Source organism: Carcharhinus amblyrhynchos, unplaced genomic scaffold, assembly GCF_965287045.1.
Source record: "Carcharhinus amblyrhynchos unplaced genomic scaffold, sCarAmb.v2.hapA chromosome_1445, whole genome shotgun sequence".
NCBI classification, from domain to species: domain Eukaryota; kingdom Metazoa; phylum Chordata; class Chondrichthyes; order Carcharhiniformes; family Carcharhinidae; genus Carcharhinus; species Carcharhinus amblyrhynchos.
Genome location: NW_027651185.1, coordinates 10,006 through 19,476, shown reverse-complemented (window position 1 = coordinate 19,476; position 9,471 = coordinate 10,006). Strand labels below are relative to the sequence as shown.

Below are 9,471 nucleotides of genomic sequence, written 5' to 3'. Positions count from 1 at the left end.
CCCCCCTTCTCTCGGCTCCTCCCCCCCCTTCTCTCGGCTCCTCCCCCCCTTCTCTCGGCTCCTCCCCCCCCTTCTCTCGGCTCCTCCCCCCCTTCTCTCGGCTCCTCCCCCCCTTCTCTCGGCTCCTCCCCCCCCTTCTCTCGGCTCCTCCCCCCCTTCTCTCGGCTCCTCCCCCCCCTTCTCTCGGCTCCTCCCCCCCCTTCTCTCGGCTCCTCCCCCCCCTTCTCTCGGCTCCTCCCCCCCTTCTCTCGGCTCCTCCCCCCCTTCTCTCGGCTCCTCCCCCCTTCTCTCGGCTCCTCCCCCCCTTCTCTCGGCTCCTCCCCCCCTTCTCTCGGCTCCTCCCCCCCTTCTCTCGGCTCCTCCCCCCCTTCTCTCGGCTCCTCCCCCCCTTCTCTCGGCTCCTCCCCCCCTTCTCTCGGCTCCTCCCCCCCTTCTCTCGGCTCCTCCCCCCCTTCTCTCGGCTCCTCCCCCCCTTCTCTCGGCTCCTCCCCCCCTTCTCTCGGCTCCTCCCCCCCTTCTCTCGGCTCCTCCCCCCCTTCTCTCGGCTCCTCCCCCCCTTCTCTCGGCTCCTCCCCCCCTTCTCTCGGCTCCTCCCCCCCTTCTCTCGGCTCCTCCCCCCCTTCTCTCGGCTCCTCCCCCCCTTCTCTCGGCTCCTCCCCCCCTTCTCTCGGCTCCTCCCCCCCTTCTCTCGGCTCCTCCCCCCCTTCTCTCGGCTCCTCCCCCCCTTCTCTCGGCTCCTCCCCCCCTTCTCTCGGCTCCTCCCCCCTTCTCTCGGCTCCTCCCCCCCTTCTCTCGGCTCCTCCCCCCCTTCTCTCGGCTCCTCCCCCCCTTCTCTCGGCTCCTCCCCCCCTTCTCTCGGCTCCTCCCCCCCTTCTCTCGGCTCCTCCCCCCCTTCTCTCGGCTCCTCCCCCCCTTCTCTCGGCTCCTCCCCCCCTTCTCTCGGCTCCTCCCCCCCTTCTCTCGGCTCCTCCCCCCCTTCTCTCGGCTCCTCCCCCCCTTCTCTCGGCTCCTCCCCCCCCTTCTCTCGGCTCCTCCCCCCCTTCTCTCGGCTCCTCCCCCCTTCTCTCGGCTCCTCCCCCCCTTCTCTCGGCTCCTCCCCCCCTTCTCTCGGCTCCTCCCCCCCTTCTCTCGGCTCCTCCCCCCCTTCTCTCGGCTCCTCCCCCCCTTCTCTCGGCTCCTCCCCCCCTTCTCTCGGCTCCTCCCCCCCTTCTCTCGGCTCCTCCCCCCTTCTCTCGGCTCCTCCCCCCCTTCTCTCGGCTCCTCCCCCCCTTCTCTCGGCTCCTCCCCCCCTTCTCTCGGCTCCTCCCCCCCTTCTCTCGGCTCCTCCCCCCCTTCTCTCGGCTCCTCCCCCCCTTCTCTCGGCTCCTCCCCCCCTTCTCTCGGCTCCTCCCCCCCTTCTCTCGGCTCCTCCCCCCCTTCTCTCGGCTCCTCCCCCCCTTCTCTCGGCTCCTCCCCCCCTTCTCTCGGCTCCTCCCCCCCTTCTCTCGGCTCCTCCCCCCTTCTCTCGGCTCCTCCCCCCTTCTCTCGGCTCCTCCCCCCTTCTCTCGGCTCCTCCCCCCCTTCTCTCGGCTCCTCCCCCCCTTCTCTCGGCTCCTCCCCCCCTTCTCTCGGCTCCTCCCCCCCTTCTCTCGGCTCCTCCCCCCCTTCTCTCGGCTCCTCCCCCCCTTCTCTCGGCTCCTCCCCCCCTTCTCTCGGCTCCTCCCCCCCTTCTCTCGGCTCCTCCCCCCCTTCTCTCGGCTCCTCCCCCCCTTCTCTCGGCTCCTCCCCCCCTTCTCTCGGCTCCTCCCCCCCTTCTCTCGGCTCCTCCCCCCCTTCTCTCGGCTCCTCCCCCCTTCTCTCGGCTCCTCCCCCCCTTCTCTCGGCTCCTCCCCCCTTCTCTCGCCTCTTCCCCCCCTCCATACACACCCCCTCCCCCCACTGTCCCCCCAATTCTCTGTCCTGTACCCCCCCCGCTCTCTCTCCCCCCCCCCCCCCGTACACCCCCCTCCCCTGCTCTCTCTCCCCCCCGCCCTGTACACCCCCACTTGCGCTCTCTCTCTCTCTCTCTCCCCCCGGTACATCCCCCGCTCTGTCTCTCTCCCCCACCCCCCGTACACCCCCCTCCCCCCGCTCTCTCGCTCTCTCTCTCCCCCCCCCCCCACCCCCTCACTCTCTCTCTCTCTCACTCTCTCTCTCTCTGTCTCTCTGCCCCGTGTAGGTGAGATTCTCCTGAGGAATATGAGTGTTCAGGCTGAGTCACCGTTTGGTGCGGGGACCCTGACGCACCTCCTGCTGTCCGGCTCTCTCTCTGACCGGGAGGCCTGCGCCATCGCTGTGCCCCTGCTGTGCCGGTAAGTGTGGGAGCCCCCTCCCCCTCCCCCTCCCCCTCCCCTCCCCTCCCCTCAAAATTTATTTATTAGTGTCATAGGTAAGGCTTACATTAACACTGCAATGAAGTTACTGTGAAAATCCCCGCCCCCCAGTCGCCCACACCCCGGCTCCTGTTCATGTGAACAATCCCTGGGATGAAGAGCTTGTCCCGTGGGGAACGGGTTGAGGACTCTGGGTCTCGTTGGGAGTTTAGAAGGTTGGGGGGGATCTTATTGAAACTTATTGCGAGGATAGAGTGGGACGTGGGAGAGGATGTTTCCACCAGTGGGAAAAACTGGAACCTGAGAGGGCACAACCTCAGGGTAAAGGGACAGAGATGGGGAAGGGATTTCTTCACCCAGAGAGTGGGGAATGTGGGGGACTCTTTGCCCCCAGAGGAGGCCGGGGTCACTGAGTGTCTTTAAGACAGAGATAGATCGGTTCCTGATTAATAAGGGGATCGGGGAGGAAAAGGGCAGGAGAACAGGGGAGGAGAAAAATATCAGCCGTGATAGAATGGGGGAGCAGATGGGCTGAGTGGCCTCGTTCTGCTCCTGTGTCTGATGGTGTTAATGGTTTATTTATTTTCTCTGTCTCTCCCCCCCCCCCTTTCTGTCTCTCTCCCCCCCCCCTTTCTGTCTCTCTCCCCCCCCCCCCTTTCTGTCTCTCTCCCCCCCCCCCCCTTTCTGTCTCTCTCCCCCCCCCCCCCCCTTTCTGTCTCTCTCCCCCCCCCCCCTTTCTGTCTCTCTTCCCCCCCCCCCCTTTCTGTCTCTCTTCCCCCCCCACCTTTCTGTCTCTCTTCCCCCCCCCTTTCTGTCTCTCTTCCCCCCCCCCCTTTCTGTCTCTCTTCCCCCCCCCCCTTTCTGTCTCTCTTCCCCCCCCCCCTTTCTGTCTCTCTTCCCCCCCCCCCCTTTCTGTCTCTCTTCCCCCCCCCCCTTTCTGTCTCTCTTCCCCCCCCCCTTTCTGTCTCTCTTCCCCCCCCCCTTTCTGTCTCTCTTCCCCCCCCCCCTTTCTGTCTCTCTTCCCCCCCCCCCTTTCTGTCTCTCTTCCCCCCCCCCTTCTGTCTCTCCCCCCCCCCTTTCTGTCTCTCCCCCCCCCCCTTTCTGTCTCTCCCCCCCCCCTTTCTGTCTCTCCCCCCCCCCCTTTCTGTCTCTCCCCCCCCCCCCTTTCTGTCTCTCCCCCCCCCCCTTTCTGTCTCTCCCCCCCCCCCTTTCTGTCTCTCCCCCCCCCCCTTTCTGTCTCTCCCCCCCCCCTTTCTGTCTCTTCCCCCCCCCCCCTTTCTGTCTCTCCCCCCCCCCCTTTCTGTCTCTCCCCCCCCCCTTTCTGTCTCTCCCCCCCCCCTTTCTGTCTCTCCCCCCCCCCTTTCTGTCTCTCCCCCCCCCCTTTCTGTCTCTCCCCCCCCCTTTCTGTCTCTCCCCCCCCCCCTTTCTGTCTCTCCCCCCCCCCTTTCTGTCTCTCCCCCCCCCCTTTCTGTCTCTCCCCCCCCCCTTTCTGTCTCTCCCCCCCCCTTTCTGTCTCTCCCCCCCACCCCCCGGCTCCGTTTTACAGGAACGAATCTCTCCGCCGCAAACTGCTGCTCGACCACGGCGGGCTTCACCTCCTGCTGGAGACCTTGCTGGGCAGCGAGGACCAGCTGGCCAGCTTCGGGGCAGCCGACGGCCTGGCCTGCCTGGTGGGGGCCCCCGGGGAGGGGCCGGACCCCGAGCGGGCCGGGCCGGAGGTGGAGGAGGAGGAGGAGGAGGAGGGGGGGAGGAGGGCCGTGCCGCCGACGCCCCCCCCCCGCCCCCTCGCTGCCCCTACCGGGAGCTGGTGGGCCGGGGGGCGGCCGACCTGCGCCTGGCCCTGGAGGGGGGGGCCCGCCTGCCGGCCAGCCGCGCCCACCTGACCCGGGCCTCGGAGGTGTTCCGCGCCATGCTGGGCGGGGGCTACCTGGAGTCGCGGCAGAGCGAGGTGCCCCTGGGGGGGGCGCTGGGGGCCGAGGAGGCGGAGGTGCTGCTCCACCACTTGCACGGCTGCCGCGCGGCCTTGGGCTGCGCCCGGCTGGGGGAGGTAGAAAAGGGGCAGCGGGGGGAGAAGGGGGAGGAGGAGGAGGAGGGGGAGGAGGACTGGTTCGAGGACTCCCTGCTGGGCCGCGCCCTGGCGGCCTCCGGCCAGTACCTGCTGGCCGACCTGACCCCCGCCCTGGAGCGCGCCGCCTACGGGCGCTGCCCCCTCGCCGCCTGCCCGCCCTCTCCCGCTTCGCCCGGCGCCACCACCTGCCGGGGCTGCGGGCCCTCTGCCTGCGCGGCCTCCTGGAGGCCCCCATGGGGCCCCGGGAGCGGGCCCGGGCCTGGCGGGAGATGGCGGCGGGAGATGGCGGCGGGGAGCGGGGGGACCTGCTGCCCACCCTGCGCGCCCTGCTGCTGGAGTACGTGTGAGGTGGGGGTGGGGCGGGGGGGGGTGGGGCAGGGGGGTGGTGGTTTATCTGCCCTGTTCCTGGGCACTCCTGGAGCAGGAGTGGGGGGGGGGGGGGGGGGGAGTTGCGGCCAGGCTGCGCCACACCCAGACGAGCACCGGGTGGAGCAAGAGGATGGGAAGGAGAGAGAGTGTGAGAGCGAGAGATGGTCCCGACGGCACGCGGACAATCGAGTCGAGTTTCTTAGGTTCAGTTTCTCTGTTAATTATTTAATTAAAGGAGCCGTTTGCTTACCCGCCAGTCGCTGTGATTGGAGGGTTTTGGGGTGGGTGGGACTGCCACGCGTGGGTGGCAGTGAGGGCTTGAAGGTTTCTCTGGGGAGTAGTGAAGAGAGTGTGTGCGCAGAGGATGAGTGTCTGTGTGTGCGGGGGACAAGAGTGTGTGTGCGCAAAGGACGGGAGAGGGTGTGCGCGTGTGCGGAGGACGGGAGAGAGTGTGCGCATGTGCGGAGGATGGGAGAGAGTGTGAGCGTGTGCGGAGGACAGGAGAGAGTGTGAGCGTGTGCGGAGGACAGGAGAGAGTGTGAGCGTGTGCGGAGGATGGGAGAGAGTGTGCGCGTGTGCGGAGGACAGGAGAGAGTGTGAGCGTGTGCGGAGGATGGGAGAGAGTGTGCGCGTGTGCGGAGGATGGGAGAGAGTGTGCGCGTGTGCGGAGGACAGGAGAGAGTGTGAGCGTGTGCGGCGGATGGGAGAGTGTGAGCGTGTGCGGAGGATGGGAGAGAGTGTGCGTGTGTGCGGAGGACGGGAGAGTGTGAGCGTGCGCGGAGGACGGGGGACAGAGTGTGTGAGCGTGTGCGGAGGACGGGAGTGAGTGAGCGTGCGCGGGGGACGGGAGAGAGCGTGTGTGCGCGCATATGTGGAGGACGGGAGAGAGCTTGTGTGCGCGCATATGTGGAGGACGGGAGAGAGCTTGTGTGCGCGCATATGTGGAGGACGGGAGAGAGCGTGTGTGTGCGCGTGTGCGGAGGACGGGAGAGAGCGTGTGTGTGCGCGTGTGCGGAGGATGGGAGAGAGTGCGAGCGTGCGCGTGTGCGGAGGACGGGAGAGAGTGCGAGCGTGCGCGTGTGCGGAGGACGGGAGAGAGTGCGAGCGTGCGCGTGTGCGGAGGACGGGAGAGAGTGCGAGCGTGCGCGTGTGCGGAGGACGGGAGAGAGTGCGGGCGTGCGCGTGTGCGGAGGACGGGAGAGAGTGCGGGCGTGCGCGTGTGCGGAGGACGGGAGAGAGTGCGGGTGTGCGCGTGTGCGGAGGACGGGAGAGAGTGCGAGCGTGCGCGTGTGCGGAAGACGGGAGAGAGTGCGGGCGTGCGCGTGTGCGGAGGACGGGAGAGAGTGCGGGCGTGCGCGTGTGCGGAGGACGGGAGAGAGTGCGGGCGTGCGCGTGTGCGGAGGACGGGAGAGAGTGCGAGCGTGCGCGTGTGCGGAGGACGGGAGAGAGTGCGAGCGTGCGCGTGTGTGGAGGACGGGAGAGTGTGCGAGCGTGCGCGTGTGCGGAGGACGGGAGAGAGTGCGAGCGTGCGCGGAGGACGGGAGAGAGTGCGAGCGTGCGCGTGTGCGGAGGACGGGAGAGAGTGCGAGCGTGCGCGTGTGCGGAGGATGGGAGAGAGTGCGAGCGTGCGCGTGTGCGGAGGACGGGAGAGAGTGCGAGCGTGCGCGTGTGCGGAGGATGGGAGAGAGTGCGAGCGTGCGCGTGTGCGGAGGACGGGAGAGAGTGCGAGCGTGCGCGTGTGCGGAGGACGGGAGAGAGTGCGAGTGTCAGAGAGAGCAGTTCCAACCGGGGTCACAGATAAGTGTCAGCCGCAGAAGTCGATGGGGCTGAGGGAGGGAGGGAGGGGGTGTGGAAGGGAGGGGTCGGAGGGGGAAGGTGAGCGAGTGCAGCAACGGAAAGCAGGAAGGGGGACAGACTGCGTGCAGTGCCGCTGCAGTGTGAACTGATAACTCACCTTGGGGGGGGGGGGCGGTGTCTGTACCTCCGAGAGACGGGGGGTTAATTCTCCTGCCCAGGAGAGGGAGGGGAATCGGGGAGACCCCCAACCTAACATTGTAAATACTGTACTGAAATTAAAAGCAGATAGAAATGATTCACTCTAATTATGTAACGCTGTTTCAGAATGAAAATAAAATGAGTTATTGACTGAATGCGGGCATCGCAGTCTCAACTTTCATTTCCCACAAAGCATCTGGGAGGGCAACTCGGAGATACTGTCCTTTCCCCCACTCTAGGACCGGGTGTCACAGTGCATTAGATACACTGTCCTTTCCCCCACTCTGGGACCGGGTGTCACACTGCGTTAGATACACTGTCCTTTCCCCCACTCTGGGACCGGGTGTCACAGTGCGTTAGATACACTGTCCTTTCCCCCACTCTGGGACCGGGTATCACAGTGCGTTAGATACACTGTCCTTTCCCCCTCTCTGGGACCGGGTGTCACAGTGCGTTAGATACACTGTCCTTTCCCCCACTCTGGGACCGGGTGTCACAGTGTGTTAGATACACTGTCCTTTCCCCCACTCTGGGACCGGGTGTCACAGTGCGTTAGATACACTGTCCTTTCCCCCACTCTGGGACCGGGTATCACAGTGCGTTAGATACACTGTCCTTTCCCCCTCTCTGGGACCGGGTGTCACAGTGCGTTAGATACACTGTCCTTTCCCCCACTCTGGGACCGGGTGTCACAGTGCGTTAGATACACTGTCCTTTCCCCCTCTCTGGGACCGGGTGTCACAGTGCGTTAGATACACTGTCCTTTCCCCCTCTCTGGGACCGGGTATCACAGTGCGTTAGATACACTGTCCTTTCCCCCACTCTGGGACCGGGTGTCACAGTGCGTTAGATACACTGTCCTTTCGCCCACTCTGGGACCGGGTGTCACAGTGCGTTAGATACACTGTCCTTTCCCCCTCTCTGGGACCGGGTATCACAGTGCGTTAGATACACTGTCCTTTCCCCCACTCTGGGACCGGGTGTCACAGTGCGTTAGATACACTGTCCTTTCCCCCACTCTGGGACCGGGTATCACAGTGCGTTAGATACACTGTCCTTTCCCCCACTCTGGGACCGGGTGTCACAGTGCGTTAGATACACTGTCCTTTCCCCCACTCTGGGACCGGGTGTCACAGTGCGTTAGATACACTGTCCTTTCCTCCACTCTGGGACCGGGTGTCACAGTGCGTTAGATACACTGTCCTTTCCCCCCACTCTGGGACCGGGTGTCACAGTGCGTTAGATACACTGTCCTTTCCCCCACTCTGGGACCGGGTGTCACAGTGCGTTAGATACACTGTCCTTTCCCCCACTCTGGGACCGGGTGTCACAGTGCGTTAGATACACTGTCCTTTCCCCCTCTCTGGGACCGGGTGTCACAGTGCGTTAGATACACTGTCCTTTCCCCCACTCTGGAACCGGGTGTCACAGTGCGTTAGATACACTGTCCTTTCCCCCACTCTGGGACCGGGTGTCACAGTGCGTTAGATACACTGTCCTTTCCCCCTCTCTGGGACCGGGTGTCACAGTGCGTTAGATACACTGTCCTTTCCCCCTCTCTGGGACCGGGTGTCACAGTGCGTTAGATACACTGTCCTTTCCCCCACTCTGGGACCGGGTGTCACAGTGCGTTAGATACACTGTCCTTTCGCCCACTCTGGGACCGGGTGTCACAGTGCGTTAGATACACTGTCCTTTCCCCCCTCTCTGGGACCGGGTGTCACAGTGCGTTAGATACACTGTCCTTTCCCCCACTCTGGGACCGGGTGTCACAGTGCGTTAGATACACTGTCCTTTCCCCCTCTGGGACCGGGTGTCACAGTGCGTTAGATACACTGTCCTTTCCCCCTCTGGGACCGGGTGTCACAGTGCGTTAGATACACTGTCCTTTCCCCCTCTCTGGGACCGGGTGTCACAGTGCGTTAGATACACTGTCCTTTCCCCCACTCTGGGACCGGGTGTCACAGTGCGTTAGATACACTGTCCTTTCGCCCACTCTGGGACCGGGTGTCACAGTGCGTTAGATACACTGTCCTTTCCCCCCTCTCTGGGACCGGGTGTCACAGTGCGTTAGATACACTGTCCTTTCCCCCACTCTGGGACCGGGTGTCACAGTGCGTTAGATACACTGTCCTTTCCCCCACTCTGGGACCGGGTGTTACAGTGCGTTAGATACACTGTCCTTTCCCCCACTCTGGGACCGGGTGTCACAGTGCGTTAGATACACTGTCCTTTCCCCCACTCTGGGACCGGGTGTTACAGTGCGTTAGATACACTGTCCTTTCCCCCTCTCTGGGACCGGGTGTCACAGTGCGTTAGATACACTGTCCTTTCCCCCACTCTGGGACCGGGTATCACAGTGTATTAGATACACTGTCCTTTCCCCCACTCTGGGACCGGGTGTCACAGTGCGTTAGATACACTGTCCTTTCCCCCTCTCTGGGACCGGGTGTCACAGTGCGTTAGATACACTGTCCTTTCCCCCTCTCTGGGACCGGGTGTCACAGTGCGTTAGATACACTGTCCTTTCGCCCACTCTGGGACCGGGTGTCACAGTGCGTTAGATACACTGTCCTTTCCCCCACTCTGGGACCGGGTGTCACAGTGCGTTAGATACACTGTCCTTTCCCCCCTCTCTGGGACCGGGTGTCACAGTGCGTTAGATACACTGTCCTTTCCCCCACTCTG

At 64.5% G+C, this 9,471-nt stretch overlaps 1 pseudogene across 1 annotated transcript; it reads left to right on the top strand.

Annotated features, from left to right (window-relative positions):
- The first annotated feature begins 2,197 nt into the window (after positions 1–2,197).
- On the top strand, positions 2,198–4,766 carry LOC145340803 (armadillo repeat-containing protein 5-like; annotated as a pseudogene). The gene is made up of 3 exons (XR_013886292.1): positions 2,198–2,330; positions 3,898–4,069; positions 4,102–4,766. The product of XR_013886292.1 is annotated as an armadillo repeat-containing protein 5-like (transcript).
- Positions 4,767–9,471: the final 4,705 nt, after the last annotated feature.